The sequence below is a fragment of the Opisthocomus hoazin genome, chromosome 8 (assembly GCF_030867145.1).
Source record: "Opisthocomus hoazin isolate bOpiHoa1 chromosome 8, bOpiHoa1.hap1, whole genome shotgun sequence".
Taxonomy (NCBI): Eukaryota; Metazoa; Chordata; class Aves; order Opisthocomiformes; family Opisthocomidae; genus Opisthocomus; species Opisthocomus hoazin.
The window spans coordinates 25,873,614-25,893,252 of record NC_134421.1 but is presented as its reverse complement, the minus strand read 5'-3'; the positions used below and the strand labels follow the sequence as shown (position 1 = coordinate 25,893,252).

At 35.3% G+C, this 19,639-nt stretch overlaps 1 protein-coding gene across 1 annotated transcript in view; it reads right to left on the bottom strand.

Annotated features, from left to right (window-relative positions):
- The window catches only part of MGAT4C (MGAT4 family member C), a 449,137-nt gene that overhangs the window by 230,777 nt on the left and 198,721 nt on the right, over positions 1–19,639 (bottom strand). The window contains exon 3 of the mRNA XM_009945269.2: positions 3,024–3,103. The gene's annotated coding sequence lies outside the window, so the exon portion shown is untranslated. The remainder of the gene's footprint in view (positions 1–3,023; positions 3,104–19,639) is intronic.

Sequence of the window (19,639 nt, the reverse complement as noted above, 5' to 3'; positions counted from 1 at the left end):
GATAAACTGTCTTGTGCCTAGTTTTCTTTTGCTTTCCATGCATTACCTAGAAATGAGCACAGCTGGGATAAAAAAATTTAACTAAGAACATAAAAAAAAATTCAAATGACACAAAAGTTGAAAGAACTTCTACGGTATTTAGGTGATAATTCCCAGATTAAAAATGTACATATAAATGTTAGCCAAAAATATTTTCACCTAAAGAGGAAAAATATTTTATTAATTACTGGGTATGGATTTTTCAGTATTCAGTAAGTTTAACATCTTTAGTACTATAGGCTCAAAAGTCAACAGACAGAATATTTCATCTTTCTAAAGTAGGAAAAATGTTGGGTTTTCATGTGATGCCTTTTCCTGTTTGTCCTGGTTCGGCCAGGACAGGGTTAACTTTCACCAGAAGCTGAGAGGGGACACAGGCGGGTGGGCTGACCCATACTGGCCAAACTGAACAGGGTATTCGGTACCATGAGCCGCCACGCCAGGTTCCAGGGAGGGGGGCTGGCCAGGGGGAAGGCAGTCGTGGCTTGGGAGTGCCAGGGCATCAGGCAGTGAGAGTTGCTCTGTGCATTCCACTCTTTTATTTTGTATATTCTCCATATCAGTATTGTTGTTGTTACTGTTCGCTTCATTTGCTGTTCTGTTAAACCCACGAGTTTTTGCCTTTTTCTTTCCATTCTCCTCCCCACCCACATGACTGTGTGGCCCTTTGTTGCTGGCCATGGCCAAACTGCAACACTGTTCAATATTTGAAACTCATAGTTAACTTGCAATATTGTTTAACTAGACATAAGTTTCAGTACTGTGCTCTTTAAAAAGAAGAACTATGAATTTTAAGAATTTAAGAGGAATTTTAATAAGAATTGTGTCTATAAATGCTTTTAAATTTATGTACTGTATTTGTCACCACTGTTTATTAGATATACACACAAGATTGAAGTTCTTTGCTTAATTTACAGATTGGAAGGTGTGGAGGATTTTTCCTTTAAAAACTGTGGATTCTACGCAATTGATCTAACTAGCTGTATTTCATAAATCCTTAGTAAGTACTAATACAGTAAAAATACCATTTGGTGGTGGAAGTGGTCGGGAAAGAGAGACAGGAATAATTTTTAATCCATGCAGTGTAATGTTTTCCATTTGGTCTACAATAAACTGTTCTTGTAAAGTGGAAAGACACTAATTGGCTTAGTTCACGCTTCATTTCAGTATAGAACATTCACTTCTGAATTGAAAATAATGAATTGATTTCTGGAAATATTTTGCAGCTATGAAGATCGTGAACAAAAAATGCTAATATACCAGAAATATTGCTGTTATGTTATAGTTTACATGTACTTTATTGCATTAATTTAATATCATTAGTTGGGAAATGGCAGCAAAATGCACCAAACCATCTTTCTAATACCCCCACTAGGAGAAAGAAATTACATTGCAACAAAAATATAGTTTGAGTTAATGTGCCCTTTATCCACTGCAAACATGCTAATAGACTTTTAGAAAAAATGCATTATTTTAAAATTGTAAGATTATTTACTTTCAGGATCAGGAATTCAGGAAGATTTTAGGACAGTCTTAGGTTTGAATAAACTTCCACACAAATAAGCCTGAGATTTATTTCTCTGTTCCAACAGCACTCTCCTGTGATGCCCAAAATATGACTGAGTGACAAAACAAGAAATTTATTCTATCTTTAATATATAGTAATTACAACAAAAAGCTTTACTTATAAAAATTAAAAGACTGATTATGAATCTTGACACAACAATCAGGAGCCATTCATTTGATCTTATAGAAGCTACGCATAAACTCTCCACAGAATGTTATCTATGTTTTATTAAATAATAATCGGCTTTTCCAGAAACATAAAAAATCTAGTGTAAAATCTCTAATTAGAGATTTCAGCTGCCAAGATTTGATAGAAACAGCCTGTATGAATCAAGCATGTTCCACCCAGTAACATGGTTCTGACGACCCCGAATGTGACCTGCTCGCAATGGAAAGCAATTTAATGCTCTACTGCACACAGAACAGTATATATGAATACAAAAATACCCAGATAAATTACTGACAGGTACATCTGAATAAGACTGCTTCTTAGCCACTTATCTATAGCCAGGCAAGCTTGTTTCACCTCATTTTAAAAGATAAAGACACATGGCAGGCTGCCCCTGCAAGTTCTCATTAGGCAAACAGCCTCCATTGTCCATTAGTGGAAAAGTCCCCCTATTATTTAAGGAAAAGTGACAGCAATGGAAGTGAAGTGAAAACTATCTGATGGCAGGAAACTCATCAGCGCATTACAAAGCTTTTTGCCTTCTACAACTTTCACCAGCCTTTTTCCTTTTCTACTTTTTCATCTGACAGCTTAAATGCCCCAGGGTTGTAGCCATGGCAAAGGTCAAGAACATAACAACAGGGCTATAAAATGAGGTTGTTTCAGGGGGAGAAGTTGCTAAACACAAAGAAGTTTATTGAGCACTAGACAATAAGACCCCACATCTCAAAGAATTTATCTTAGTAGCTGCCACTGCTTTAGAAAAAAAACATAGAGAACCTTAAAAAAGATTTAGAACTGTTACATACTCTCTGAAACCTAATAAAACTAAGAAATATTAAAATATCTGTTATAACTTAAATATTAGAAAGTTTTGTTTGTGTTTGGAACCATTGTAAATATGCACAATATGTAGTCTGTCTTTTAAAACAACCATGTCAATCACAAACTATTAATTTAATACATTCATAAAATAATACATGTCTTACATCAGGTTTGCTTAATGAAGATACAAATGTGTGTTTTTCCAAAGACGAAATCACTTCACTATGATGCTCAATTAAAAATAAACAGAAAAATGCATTGTCTTCTTGCTTCCATTAATAAAGGCTTAAAGGCTTAAAAAGTTTTGCAGTGCTACAATTGTCAAGATGAAAGGCAGGAGTTTTGCTTATATTAATTTAATCCTGTAAATTTATGGCTTTAATTTTTCACAATCAGTGGAAACAATAAGGTGAAGTTTAATTACCTTTCACAATGTCCAGTAGTACTCTTACCAAGTCAAAGAACAAGTTGGGTGTCTGATTATAAAACCCACCACGCAAATTCCTGTTGAAACAAAGAAGAAAAAAACAAGATCTTAGCTTCTTATTCTGTCAAAATGTCAATCTTTACTCACATACATGTTCAGTATGTTCAAGGAATAAAATAACTTAAAAAGTGTGGGATAGATTTTGTATTCACTTGCATTCGGATATGATTGACAATAGACAAGGGACTGTCCATTGTTAACAACTGGCTATTATTATGATGCACATATGATATAAAAACATATTCTAAAGCAAGTCATCCATTAAACATTGTTAGGCTCAAACAGCAATAGTTCTAGATAGATATACAGCTATATGAACATTTTGCATTCTCCAAATCATATTTTAACATATATGATTCAAGTGAGAATAGTTGTGGCAGACTGACCTTGACTGGATAAATAGTTCTTCTTTTTAAACTCTTTGTGTATGACTAATTTTTCCATCTAATCTGCACCCATACATATACCAATGCAATATGTTGCTGTATGCGATAAATAACATCATGTTCAGAGACCAGGATCATTTTTTCTGTTTTTCATTTTTAGATTTCACACATGTAGTCAAGACTCAGTTAGATGTTTAAAGTGGGAAGCTTGGATAAAAATAATGTATGTTTTGTTTTAAACATACATCTGTGTTGTTCTGTATAGTTATGACTGGTAGTTAGGGTCAGCATCTAGAAAAGTATATGCCATCATTCTATCTTTATCTATTCCATATTAAGAACATAATAATAGTAAACAATGCAAAATTATTTCTTTTTAATTTTGAAATACTGTCTTAAAGTATTTCAGGCAAAATGGCTAATTTTGGAGAGAGAAACTGAATTAATTTATCTGAAAATTAAGTAATATTAATTGATTTCTACTGTATTATCTGCAAAAATGTTTAGAATTTGTATCTACAGTTTTATATTTATATAAATCAACTTCTATATAATTTAAATGGAACTTTCAGAAAAGTCAAAAAGTATAAGAAATAATTTGACCAGAACAACTATTACTGTTAGCAATTGCTGAAATAATGTTTATCAACAAAAGAGGTGGCTTAGGTTCTACAGTGGCTGATAGCACTATTTAGATTTATTAGGCTTATCTAGCTGTAAAAGTCTTTTTTGCAAATGCACATTGCTTTCAGTGCATTAATCTCATCTGCAATACTTTAAAAGAACTTTTTTTTCTTTTTTTTTTTCATATGGAACTGATCCTTTTACAAAATATGCTTGAATAAAACAATTTTGTAATATATGCTTAGAGGTTCTTTGAAATGTGCTTCAGACATTTCAGTATTCTAAAACCAAATCATTCATCATGAAATTTATTTACTCTTGAGTTTCATGAATGTATTTTCACAGTGCACATTTTATCTTGAGTAGACTAAAAGAAGTTTAAAAAAATATAGATTACAAACGTATATTTTTGTTTCTCACACACATTCTCCCATTACATCCATTGTACTATGCTAAGAAATATTTTGGAAGCATTCCACACTAACAGAAGTAGGAAATTTTCCTGCAGAATTTGGTTATTATAAACATATCTGTATCTATGTCTTGCTCTACCTCTATTTTCTATCCATAGATATTTATATATATAAATACACGTGTATGTATATAATTAATTTCAACAGGATGTGGAAAAAGAGTGGGAATACTGTCCCTCTCTTTTTCCTGTCATCATTAACATAGCTCTGTATGGCATACTACTTCCCCATCTGCAGTATACTCACTCTTACCCCAGTCATTGCAAGTACTATTACATGCTTAGGAAGTGTCTGACGCTAAACACTTTGGGCCACACTACTTGCTAATACAGATTAAGCTAATATGCCCTAATTTCTCTTTAATGTGACCAACGCAGAACAAATAGCACGTGATATCACTGCCAGAGAACTTTACTGACAAGAATTTGTAGATTTCCCCTTAAATCTTGGATCAGAAGATAAGAAAATAGCAGATGAAGGTTGCATAACCAAGACACCTTTTTCAAAGGTAGTCAATGAAATTGGACCAATACCAAGCAAAGAACTGAGAAGCATGCAAAGTTTGTACTCAGAAAGAGAATGTCATGAAAAAAAACAGGTGGCAGCAAGGAGAGCTGCCACGGGACCTGGTCCCACCATCATGCTCAATGGAGGTGCGGAGGAAAAAGCAGCAGATGATCTATACAAAAAAAGCAATGAGACTGATGTACTGAACAGTCTTCAGAAGAAAAATGAAATACAGTAAAGAGCACTAGCAGAATAAATAAAGATATTTACAGGAATGAAAACAGTTTCAAAGAAAGTGAGTCTTGATAAGTGATATGTGAAGTGGTACAGGGCAAAGAAAAAAGTGTTGTAGAATCGTCTAAGATTGCGTAAGAACTATGTGTAGAATAACCAGATCTAACCAGAGATAAATATAAAAGACATAATATATTAAATAGAAATGATTTGCATCTTTAGAATAATTAGAAAAAATTGTATTAATCAAAATTAAGGAAAGAGAGAAGTTCCATTTTGTGTCAAAGAACATTTCACACACAGAAATGCGTCAAAGAAGATTTAGCACAGAGAATTTCTTAAAACACTTAACAGCAAGTTAATAAACTGTAAAAGTACTAGAAAAACAGAATAAAACCATACAACATAATCTACTCATATGGGCCATATGAACCTAGATATAACTTTAGTTAAAGCATTTTAAATGGGCTTACAAATATTTTAATGATAGAAATTTTTTTTTAATGGCAGGTAACTTGATTTTTTTCACTTTTCATACTATTATTTAGCTAATTTGTGGCATAAGGTAGATCAATTAATGACTTTGAATAGGTGATGCACATCTTTAGCTAATACGCCATGACAAACATTTTCCTAGGTTGCAGCATATAGAAAAGAGACATGCAACTGTAATCGTTGGCTGAAAAAACAATATGTCAGTTAACTGGTTCAAGAATCAATGCACAATTGATTTATAGCAACAAGGTTCTCAGCTTCACTATAGACATTAATAGGGAAAGATAAAATGAACGCTTAGAAACATGAACTGGAACTTTTCCAATTAAATTCAGTGTTCTTATGACACATACAGCTTAGAGTGAAGAAAACCCTTATTGGAATGAATTCTCAGTATCAGTGTCAGTGCTGCATGGGTCCTGGAGCAAACTAAGTTATCTCTGTTCAAGTGTCTATGGAAGGAGGGTCCTCAGCTACTCTCATTCTTAAGCTTACCCCCCCAAAAAAGTAAAAAATACAGACACTGCCAAATGTCAAAATGAAAACATAACACACTCAGCTAGCCTTTTAAAAACAGAATTACATTTTGATAATAGGGATGTAAGTCACTCTTCCCAAATGGCACCGCCTGCTGTGCGACAGTTCTTCTTGTAACCAGAAGCCACACCTATACCTGGCCCATTCAACTTCAGCTACTGAGCACAGCAGAGATATCCAGTCTACTTCAGCTCATACCATAGCCTAACACTTACTGATTAAACATGGTGCTTTTAAAAAGATTTCTTCAGAAGACTGCAGGTGCAAAACATAAACACATTTTAGAATTTCTGTGTATATCACCAGTTCAGTAAAAATGCTCAGATTGTGTAGGCATTGTAGGCATTTAGGGAACCACGCTAAAATAATTACATAAATTATATCCAATATAGTCTTATGGTCTTATGATCCACTACTTATCTGATTGGATGACCTTGGGTGGCTGTCAGATGACCATCCAACTGCTCTCTCACTCTCCTTCCTCAACAGGACAGAAGGAAAAAATAAGATGGAAAAGCTCACGGGTTGACGTAAGCATAGGGAGCTTGCTCATCCATTACTGTCATGGGCAACTCCATATTCACCCCAGTTTTCCATTTTGCCACTCTGCTTTCAATCAGCTTCAGCTAAATTGTTCATGGTTACCTCCAGCACAAATGCAAGGAAAGCTGGACTCTTCACATCTTGAAGACAACCCTTTTTGACAACTCACTTTAGTGTTAATTATCCTCCATTTTCAATGTATTCAACTAAAGATAAAGATAAACAAAAACATAACAAATAAAACCCCTGCAAATTTCACCGTCAGTCTCAGTGAAGGGAAAACATACTTAAAAAGTGTAAAACTGAGAATGTACAACTTAATTTTCTACTCAAGCACGATGCAGTAGAGAAGCATTTCCAATTTGTGTAGCAATGTCATTGCAAGGAAAGAAAATGATTTTTTTTTAATAAAGAAAAAACATAGTCAGTAGTATTTACAATATTATGGTTTTGAGATTATAGCAAAAGCATGACTAATTGTAATATATATAATGGAAAATGATTAATGCAAACTTAAAATCCAGTTGGAGAATATTATTTCAATAAAAATTAAGACTTGAAGAATAAATCTTCATTCAAGTGACAACAAAAATAGGACGTAGTGAGGTAATTCTTCAGGTAAAGGTTTTTAACATGTCTGATAGGATGAAATTGAAGATATCATAAGCCTCAGGATTTTCTAAAGAACTAATTTTGGTGGTGAAACATTGACCTTATTTGAAGAAGCTTTAGTATAATTTGAGGAGTAAATTAAAGATGACAGAGACATAAAATACATAGGTTCTAGCAATTTGTTAAAGGAACTGCAATATTTTAGAATTGTCAAATCTTTAACTATTTTTGTGGCAATAGCATCAATCACAAAGATTTAGTCTGGTATTTTTGCAAATGAGTAGTACCTTTTATCACAGCCATTTCCCATTTTCACTTAACTATTAGAAATTCATTTCAGATTACGGTTGTATGAAACATATAAAAATATATAAACCAAGATGAAATCTAGCTTGGATGAATTTATGGTATTGCAGGAAGTCACACAACCCTCAGCTTAATAGAACTGCATTTTATACCTAGGAAGATCTTTAGCTTTCCTTTAATACCCAAACCATAGATTTATAATTGCAAAACATAAATAAAAAATAAAAAGAAACAAACCAAACAAAAATCCCAAAATGTATTTCTAGGATTGAAAGGAAGGAAACTAGACTTTGTGTAGCTGGAAAAGGATTCAAAAAAACTCAGTAAGAAGTATTTTATGTGTGGATTAATTTTTTTAATGGATCTATATGAGGAAGTAACGTGAACATCATGTGAAGTAACTTTGACAGTTTGTTGAAAAGTAACCTGCATGAGCTAGTAATCCATGGATGCATATCACTGTCACTGTCAACAATAAGTGAACGTACTTGTTATGATAAATACAGTGCCCATCTGCAAGAGGGAGTTATCTTATGGAATTGTTTGTAATATTAAATAAATGGCTGGTTATATTTCAGTTTCAGAAGTCCAACTCTTATGGACAAGCACACCAGAAACCTATGACAACAGACAAAATTTAACGTTTCTGTCGATGTTATTCAGTGTCTCAGAGACCAACACCACCACCACCACCAATTTCTGCTTACGTATATGTTAAGAAACATTACTGTGGCCTTCATCTTCAACATAAGATACCCTTGAGTATCTTGTAAAATCTTGAAACTGCTGAAAGAGGTGAGAAGGGATGCTGGAAGGTATGAAGAAGCATAACTAGATTTCTCATTCACATGAAGTAAATTCTAATATAAATTTAAAACATCTCTATTTAAACTTCAAAACATAGATGAGACAACTCCAAGAAATTAAACCAAAAAGCAGCAAATTAGTTAAACTACGTAACGCTTACTTTCTCAGGCAACTTATACTGCTGTTACCTTAATGAGGAAGAAACTTCATCTTCAGATAAAAATCAGTCAGAACAATGCTTATTATCACATCACTTTTTTCAGTCTTCCACATCTGAATATAAGATTGGGAAGAATGACTGAAAAATAGCATTTGTCACACAAGAAAGTAGATGAAATATAGGGCTTCCTCTCCTGATTTCCTTGTTCAAATTCAAAAGATATGGAACAGAACAATGGGCCACTCAAGAAGCTTGATGGAATTAAAAAGGTGAGAGAAATTACTCTTAGCTGAAGGTACCAAAGTGGGCGATTAGCCTAACAGTAGTTAGCACAGTTCTTTCCTTAGACTTATCCATAAAATAAAATATTAGTTTATTTGATGCAATGCTGTAAGAACTTAATAACTGTTAAAAAAATACTTTATCTTGACTATTTCATAGAGTTTCATTAAACACACAGACAGTCTGTGGCAATTCCCAGTCTCTGTGAGTGAGAGTTCCTCAACATTCCACTCATTTCGGTGCCCTCACCAGAAGTGGCAAAGCATACGTACCCACTTGAACTTTCATGATTATGCAGTGATCCTCTTATACTGTGCACAACAGGGATTAGATAGTCTCTCTCTAAAGTTTTAAAACACATTTCTGTTTCTGTGACTACTTTCATAAGTAGTGTGATGATTACAAGTGGATTAGCAGGTCAAGGCAACAAAGGCCCTGCAGCTACATTACCCACACTTGGATGAGGGGAGTTTATATGGCACTGCAGTTAGTCTGACCATCTGGACTAAACTATCAGTGCCAGTGTGCTGCAAAGGCCAGCAGCTCATTCCGGGCTGGGGGCTGGGAGCAGTGGAGGGAGCCCATGATGGGCAGATTCTGGTAGATTCTGGAAGACAGAGCCCGACCCACCTTCCCAGCCAGGAACAGGGCAGTCAAGGGGCACTGGGGCAGCCCCAGCCCCAGGCATCAGGAAGCTCCATAGGGACCAGCCTGAGCCAAGGCCAGGCTGGGACATCAGTCCACAGGTGGAGGGTCGGTATCTGGCCTTGTGAGGGGAACAAGTGTCTGATACCACCCTGGGATGGATGGATAGGGCTGTGGGGATGGAGCCAGGCTGAGGGGGAGCCAGGCCATCAGCCCACATGTGAACTGATGTGAAACATTTTTTTTCTCACGACCACAGATAAAACCACGCTGAACCTTTGGTAAGCCCAACAGAGATAGGTTGCCAAAGAATGAAGCAACAAGGAAAAATGCAAAAAAAATAAAAGGAAAAGGGTTAAGTAACAAGATAAGGCAGCCAAGGAAAAGGAAAGGAGGACAGGAAATGATATAAAGACAAGAAAAAATCTCTGTGGAAGACAATGAGCTGTAAAACCTGGGGGCTGGAGGTTGACAGCACATGCTAAAGCACAAATTAGTTTTGTCTTCTCATACAGCATTTCAGATATGATTAGAGTTCTCAGCATTTTGAAAACCTTCTTTTAGTATGAGTGCTTAGTAGGCACTGAAGTGGCACGATCCCACTTAGTGTTTTGGAGTCTCATGTCTGCGCTACAAGAAAGCATGTGGTGCTCAGCTGGAACAGATTTTCCAGTTTGCTTTCATCTGAAAGGAATCTTGTTTATATGTCTATATACACTTTGCAGTCAAAACCAATCACAATAAATGAGTGGGATTAGGGAGGCTGTTTCAGAAGTGCGTTACTGCTCCAAACTAAAATGCTATTGAAGATTCATCTTCTGTCAAATATAAATATGGGGAAAACTACTAGAAAGTGCTTACATCAAGATGACTTTTCTATACTGTTTTGTTACAGGTCATTCCCTAGAGAAGCTATGAATTCTGTTCATCTTCTGAAAGTATGGAACTTTCCAACTATATTCAAATATTAGTAACATGTACTGGCTCAAAATCATGAAATCTGGATAGCACAGGCAAAGCATATTCAAAAACATCAGACCTTAAAGCAGTGTACTAGTTACAGTCTTACGAGTAAAACTAGATCATTTCATCTCAGAATGAGATGAATATAAAGGTTCATAAATTACCTCAGATAACATTAAAGAAGAAATAATTGATCAACCAGATAGGATAACTGCAAAATCCACACACTAAATGCAGTAACTTTAAAATGAACTGATTTATCCAAATAGTGAGATATATCTCATACTCTCCACCTTTGCTATTACTTGGTTTAATGTCAGCAGTGTATTATTTCTGAAGAAATATGTCATGCTGAACATCATACATAGTTCTATTGTCAGAAGCTAAAACAGTGAAGAAAAATTGCTGTTTACTATTTCTCCTTTTTTTCTTTCAATTCCCTGTTAACCGAGCAAGGCTTTTATAAGGATAGTAATTTTAAAAAATGTCAGTTGGTAAAACCAAAACCACAAAGTTCTAAACCCAGTGATGATTGAACTCCAGCCATTTTCTTTTTGTAGCAATTCAGAAAGAAAAAAAGCCCTCTGTATATTTTATGTCAATTCAGAAAAAAGTGCAATTAGCTGAATACAGGACAGTTCTCTTTTCCTGAAAAAAAAATAGGCAGTTATCTAATAAAGTGGAGACACCTTACTCCCTCTCAGTAAATTAAAGTTTCTGACCTCAGTAAAACAAGACCACACACAAATATCTACATTCTTGTAACAAATGAGGAGCAATCTTTTAGGTAACAAACACAGTGTGGGCTTTTTGAATATGTCATTCTCATAGTTCTTTTAGAGAAATTGTAGCTTGGAAAATCATACACTGTCTATTTAAATTCCTGATGTTACTGAGGTTCAGTTTTCAAACCTTCTGGTACTTACCTCTGCACAACAGTTGAGTATATTTCGCATTTTGTTCCAAAGGTGGTTACACTTCAGAAGTGGATTAAACAATAACCAACATTCCACTTTAAATAATAAAATGACTCATAAGCAGATGAATTAGGAAAAACATAATCTAAGAGAATTGTTTCAACCTTATTTTCATTTTCATGTATGAAACAAATGAAAATTGAAGTGATCCGAACAGCCAAAAACACCCAGAAAACAAAGATAAATTTTAATGTGATTTTGAGAATCGTGGGGGACTGTCTAATCTCAGATTCAGGTCTCAAAGTCGCTATTTAATGTACTTGGAATGTATGGATTCAACAAAAATACATTTTTAAATTGTGGCCAAAACAGGGAATTAAAACAAGAACAGATGAATCATTTACAGGATTTGGGGCAGGTATTTGTTTGTTTTCTCCATTTTTTCTCTTTTAAACAACATTCCAGTTTAAAGCATGTGCCCAAGAAATAGGAGTTCAGTTTCCCAACCCTTCTCTGTGTGATGCACTCTTAACTCGCTTTCCAGGAAATGCACTAATAATATCTTGGATCTTTGCCCTAAAATATTACCAAATTAAGTTGGGATAATTTTATAGTAACTAGGGAGTGTGTGTTCGAACACACTGTAATTTGATGGGAGTTTCTTAAACCTTTCTGTGCAGGTGCTCTGATGGGATTTAAAATGACACATTGTTACTTTTATGATAATTACTTCTGCTTTCCAAGTAAGGAAATGCCTACTTTGCAGCCTGGAGTTAACCACCTCTGTAGACAAACTCTTGTGCTTAATATCATAGAATCATAGAACGGCAAGCGTTGGAAGGGACCTTAAAGATCATCTGATTCCAACCCCCCTGCCATGAGCAGGGACATCTTCCAGTAGACCAGGTTGCTCAGGGCTCCATCCAACCTGGCCTTGAACTTTTAACGCCACGCAGATCCTAATGGGAATATTAGGTACCTAGACTCTCATTATTATACAGAGAGTTACGGTGTTTGGTCTTCAAGCTGCTTCACAAAGGAGGCTACCTCACAGAGAAAGCCTATTGCCTCCCTACAATGAACACGTGCCTGCTAAGAGAGTATATAGTTCCCTAATGTCCAAATTTTAAAACCTAAAATAGGATATGGCTCCCTTTATAATGTCCAAAATTGAGAAACTGTAATATTTCCATAACTGAATTGGCTGTACTTTTCAAAAATGTAAAAAATCTTCTACGGACAAATCAGGTTCATTCTGCAAATGTAGTGGATACAGAAAAAGCTTTCTGGACATTCAATCCCAGTCAAATTTGCCTGCAGAGTTTCAGCAAAGCTGATGGAATATACAGATTTATCTATATTATAAACAATTGTTCAAAATTATCAAAAATTACATAAACAATATTTACAGATACCAAGAGAAAATATGTGCAGGACATTCAAAGATGACAATATTTCTGTATGTCATTGTGATAAATGCAACTCTTTTTCTGAAAATGTGAATGTCCTAAATTACTCACAGGCAGATTTTGTTAGTTTTAATTCTGAATAACAAACTTTTAAATTCTGTAATTCATATCTGTCACAGGTCAAAGAGAAGAAATTCTTCTGTTTCAAAGCTTACTGAATGTGCAGAGAAAACAACACATCTCACACAACCGTTTATAATGGTACAGATTTGTTTATGCATCTACACATAGATTATTAAAGATAATTATTTACCTTGCTATTGGGTTCATCTCACGCAGTTCAAAGATTTTAATTGGAATTAGGACATGAAAGTGTGTCTTATTGATTCATTAACATCTGCATCAAATGTACAGTCAAGCATAAGGCTAAAGTTTGCAGAATTCCAACCTCCTGAGAGATTTGTTAATAAATCACTTAAAAAAAATTAGTGTAGATTCTTATTACAATACGGCATTGAATTATTGCATATGATTTATAAAAATAATACATAACATCTACTACTTTGGAAAATCTTCCAATTATTGAAAAACAGTTCTCAAGGGAGGAAGATGACAAATGATAGAAAAAAATGTAGAGTTTGAAAAAGAGAAAAGAAACACCTGAAAAATGCTTCAGAACAGTAATGCTATAGTGAAACATGCGTTAAATACAATGAGATACTGAGATACTGCAGGTAAAATTATAGGTGCTTTGCAAAGATGATCTTTTTGCTTTAAATTGAAAAAAAAACTGTAGCTTCTCCTTTAGTATAAAGTAGACCTTACAGTCATCTGCCATAGGGCAGATTGTCAACCCAAACATACATAAAATTTTGCAAGTATAAACTTTGGATATTGCGATGAAAACGCACATAGTAATGTGACAAAATGCTTTGATTGAGTTAACATGGAGACACTGTGGCCAGGTTGAAAGTACTCTATTCACTTGCAGGTCAGCTTTCCAGCATTCCTTCACTTGTGACATGGTAACAGACAAAAGACTTTTCTGAAGAAATGTTAAGTGGCCACCACCCTCTGTGGACCTGAGGCTCGGCGTTCTTCCTGACTGGCTGCTGGAGCCCAGTGTGGTGCACTCCGAGGCCCGGGGGTCTCTCTCTCAGGTCTACAGGCACAGCTGCTTCTTTACACACACACACACACAAATACACACACACACACAAATACACAAATACACACACACACACACACACACACACTTGATCGCCACATGCAGACAAGGCACTGCCCTCAAACAGCAGCAACTTATAACACTACCAGGACTCACCTAAACGTAAGTGTAGGCAGTCAAGTCCCCCATTGCTCTTCAGCTGTCAGAGGCAGGAGCTCACTAGAGAAAGCACACTTGCACACACCACTCCCTGGGTTTACAAGCACACACACATGTTTGTGGATCTCTGAAATACCAGCACACCTCCCGGTCTGTCCAACACTCCTATCCAGATCCCGGGTCTTCTTACCCAGTTCATGGTCATGAGTCTCCACTCACCAGCTAGACCACCTTGGTGCTCACTAGCAAGCAGACACATGCCTGCATAGACTCATCTCACTGGTGCCTGTCATTTATGGGTCCCCTTAAATGCCGTCATGGACCCTCTGTCTACCTAAAACCCCTGCCCGGGCCTTGAGACTACTCCACACCAGCTAGTCCTACTTAAAGTTTGCTAGCAAAGGGCACATACACCCCATCTACATGCACAGGTTTAGAGAAGGCAAGGTATTTGCCCCCACCAGTAGCAGGCACCAGAAGCATGGGCTGCGATCCACAGTCCCACTTCTGCTGCCAGCATTGAGCTCCTCGGACACCCCTGTCACGCTGGTCCCTTGCAGTAGCTGTTTTTTGAGATGCACAAGGTTCTCTCCCCTGTGGCTGGTGGTCAAGACCCTCACCCACTCCAGTTGCTGGCACTGAGACCTCTGAGCTCCAGTAGTTCCCTGGTCAGACTCTAGTTGCTGACACCAAATCCTTTTATGTCTACCTCACCAGTAGGTGGCACTTAGTCTTTACAGCACTCACATGCACAGGACTGAGAGTGAGATTGCATGGAAAGAGAGTTAAGAAAGGATTTAACAAAAAGATAGGACAGACGGTCAGATGCCGGGCTTGGTCAGACAAGCGTACTGACTTGCAATGTTTTACATGCAATTGGCACCTGTTATAAACCTGTTTGTCTATTACTTTCTTTGTTCCTCCCTGCTCCCCTTCCCCTAAACATTCCTTAATACATTTTGCAGTCTTACAAACCCCCTTCAAAATCCCAAATTTTCATGTTCATCCTGTTTTCCCTTTCTTATCAGTTGCAAAGTTCAGGTGGCCTTCTCTGAAGCTTTGCCTGGGATTTTGCAATGGTCCATCACTTAGTAAGTGGAAGATTTTGGTCTTTGTCTCTGCTATCCCTCATTGTCTAATAGGTTTATGTCTCACTGTATTGTTATTTATCACCCCTCCATATACTTATTATCCTCTTTTGCATTGAAAAGGTCCTTGATTATTGAATAACCTTGAAGAAGCAGATGCTTTCACCTTAACAAAACTTTACAGCCTTATTTGCTGAACTCCAGGTTACCCATCTGCTATTTTGACTTCCACCTCTGACAATGATGCTCAACAGAGAGACACCAAAGGAACATAACTTTTTTTTTTCAGCTGAAAAGCCAATTGCACCTGCCTCTTTTCAAATCCCCCTGTTATTGCTCCTGTTTTGTAGCCTCTCCACATTTTATTATTGCTTTCTGTGTTCTCATAGCATATAGTCATACAGTCTGATCATGTTTCAATCTGTAATGCAAAATACTAGCATTCATCATTGGCTAACTTCTTTGAAAAACCAGAAGCAGCACCATTTTTCTCTATTTCTACAGGAATTTTCTTACATCCCATTAACTAGATAACACCCACTGGATGCCAGTGGGTCAGACTTAACAATTTCATCTAGAAGACCTTTGTTCTCACCAGAACAGTTTTAAATAAGCCGATTTCTACCTACATTTCCTTTGTGGTTTTCTCCCTTCACTCGTGCCAACCATATAATCACTTAACAAACCCCTTCTCTACCTTATCTCACCTGCACTTTGTATCCCCTTTCTGCATCCAACACTTCTGCTTGAAATTTCCTTCACTGTTTGTTGGCATTATTTTTTATCTAATACTCTCTCAAATTATCTTAGCCTTCTTTTTTTTCTGTCCAGCAGAAAAGAATCTTAGAAAAAAACATATTCAGTCCATAAGCTAATGCAACAAAAGACACTTTGCAGGAAATATCTTGATTTGGTTATTTTTCAGCAGACTTGATTATTTATTCTGTTAATGCCGTCTTTCGCCCTGTACCCTAAACTCATTTTACAGGAAAGCCATTTCCCTCATTGATCGACAAATCAGTCTTGAAACAATGCTTTTAATTATTCTCTTTGAAAGAACAAAAAGTAAAATTTCTTTACCATTTAACACTGTAGAAGCAACACAATGAACAGTAGCAAAAGAAAAACAAAATCATTGAGACATTGTTTATATAAGGAGGTAACTGTACAGCTAGCTAAAATGTCAATTTCTATTAGTAGCAGTACCCCTGAGTAAACTATTTTGAAATTAACATATTAAGTTACTACACGATGATTTCTTTTGTTGGCATGCCCCAACTTCATATCTTTGCTTAAGCAGAGGTCCAGGGTTCGCTTTGCTTTGTTTTGTTTTAACATCAAGACAGCTACCACAGGAATGATAGCTCCATGGAACAGCCACCTTAGTTCATTGCTAGGTCTGAAAGAAGAAAAATTATGCACCCTGATCCTTTTTCTTGTTTCATACAATCCTGGTCCTATGCATCCCATTAGACTTCTGTTAACACCCATATGGGGAGTACACCCAAGTTCTCTCTCTAGGGCATCCCAAGTGTAAAAAGTAGGATACCATGAGTACAGCTTACTCATTGCAGAGTGAGAACAGCAGTCAATGTATGTTCACTCAACTCATGTGAACTGAAAGTTAGAAATAACCTTAAATCCTGCAACTGAATGTAGTTTTAGATTTTTCTTCTATAATTCCTTAGCTAAAAAATGTCAAAAATGGTATTTTCTTCCTTAATGTTTGTTTTTGTTGGTTTTTTTTTATAAATACATAAAGGCTGTAAGACATTTATTTAAGAAGAGACTGAGGTATTTGGGTGTTTGAACATATATTATTTTAGGTACTGTTTTAAGGACCTTTAATTATCAAACACATTCAAGTTAGGCCGGCACATATGACATCCACGGAAGATTTTTGTTCTTCTGTAATAACTGGTGAAGATCAGACCAGGCAAGACATTAAAGATGTTGCTAGATATATACATTCATTCACGGAACTTGCACCCAGTTTCTTAGGGATTAGAGGTCATATTCACAATGGGAAGTGTGAATATAAGTGTTCTTATATAATAGGAGTTTAAAAAAATTTTATCTTAATTTATTATTTTTTGAGGTGGAGAAGTAAACCAGATAAAACTAATAAGGGAATATTCTGCTCAAAAGTATTATTTTATTCCATATTTTAATTCTAATTGTAATGTGCACAAATATTATTTAGTATACAGAATTTAATATTCTTACAAATTAAACATGTTACTCAAGTCAATGAATATAGTATATTGAGCAGTCTTACAGTTAATAATCATATAAACTCCCTGATTCACAAATATTGCCTAAGATTTTGGAAAAAATATGAACTGTAGAGACAGAAAGAAAAAAAGAATATGTGCAATTTTGTAAATGTTACTTATTTCACTTTAAATTTATGCCAGCAATTACAAAAAAGTATGTTGCTTTAAATGTTGCACACTGTTTAACGTAAATAGTATATATTGTTTATGTAACTCTGACTTTCTATAACCCCACTTCCAAATAAAAACTGTAAATCTCTCTCTCTGTTGATCTCTTTGTAACTTAAATATGTTTTTAAATCAGCCAGAACTCATAACAATGAATAACACAGACTCAGGCTAGTGATTTTCATACTACAAAAACTATGTGTTCGTTAAAGCTTATTCTTGACCTTTTCACAGATGAAGTGTGTCAATATCAAAAAGCTTCTAAAGACTATTGCTTTTAATGTCAAGCAATGGTATCCTATTATTCATGACAATACAAAGTTACTAGAATCAAAATTCCATCTTCTATTCACCTAGTCAGGAATTTGAATCATAATCTTCCTAGGAACAATAGTTACAGTGTGATCTGATTAACTGCGCTTTTTTTGGGTTCTTTTTTACATATTCAAGTTAAGAATTTGCAAGAGTACTCTGATCTTTATTTACAAATAATCCGTGAACAAAAAAACACAGTAATAAGACATGCAGCAAAAATCCATTTAGCTAATCTTTCCACAGTTCTGACATTGTTAATAAAAGCCATCAATTGCTTATCTAAAACACCAACTGAGTAACATTAATAAAAAAGTTCTGCATTTGGTAACAGCACACTACTGCCAGATCAGTGTAATGATCCTCTCTAGCCATGAAAGAAAAGATGAACCTCTAGAATCAAGGAAATCCATCCATTCCATAGAGATGAATAGAGTTCATCCTACCATACTAGTTCATGAAGTGCTACAAACACCCATCCTAAATCTGGATTGCCTCTAAAAGGACTGACTAGTGACTGGAAAACCACTGAGCTCACAACACTGTCTAAATATACAGAAAACCACCTGCTTTAAATAAATCTGAAAATCAACACCAGTTCTTGAAATTGCTGAACTGTTTTTAATCAAATATATTTATAGTACTTACAACTTTAATTACAACTTATTTTTTTCTTATTTGTACATCCCCCTTTAATGAAATGCATATATGATTTAAATGATATTTGTTCTAGGAAAACATAACATCCTTCTTCTGTTTATTCAGTGTAGCACTGAAAATATGAAAAGAAACTTACTTAAGGTCTGTATAATTTAATGTAAAAGAGTTTAGGTTTAGAACTGTTTGCTTATGAAATAAAATGCTTATAAATTACTACAAACCATAAATAATTTAGCATCACTGTTGTAAGTGAAGTTGTATGGGAAAAAAGAAAACAAGATTAAAAAGAGTTAAAAATTGGGAACCCTGAAAATATTTCTTGATTCAGTATTAAAACAAGAGAACAAAAAGTTAGAATTAAAAACATTTGTCCTGAAATGTACTGTTTTCAACTCTTACTGGCATTTTAGTAACTTAATTATTTAATTGAAAATTAAAAACACAAATTAATTTTGGAAAAAATAGCCTCCATATAAAATGGGGCATTTGAAAAATGTATGTTAATATATAAAGGAGGTAGTGTTGTACAGTTTTCTGGAGACAGATAGGAAATTTATCTTCAAAGCTTGACTGAAATTATCAATACAGAGAAGAATATTTAAATGAAGAAGTTGTGTTACCTTTAAAGAACAATTAAGATTTTGTCCTTCTAAATGCTTCTCCTGAAGTACTGTGTGCTACTTAATGAGCAAAGCAAATATAAGCACAGAAGTTAGCTAAGAAAAGAAAACATTTTTTTATGTTCCTGTCTGTTCACTGATCAAAATGGTAACACAGACAAGCTGAGGAAACTGGGAAACCTTGTGTAGATGGTGAGAAGGA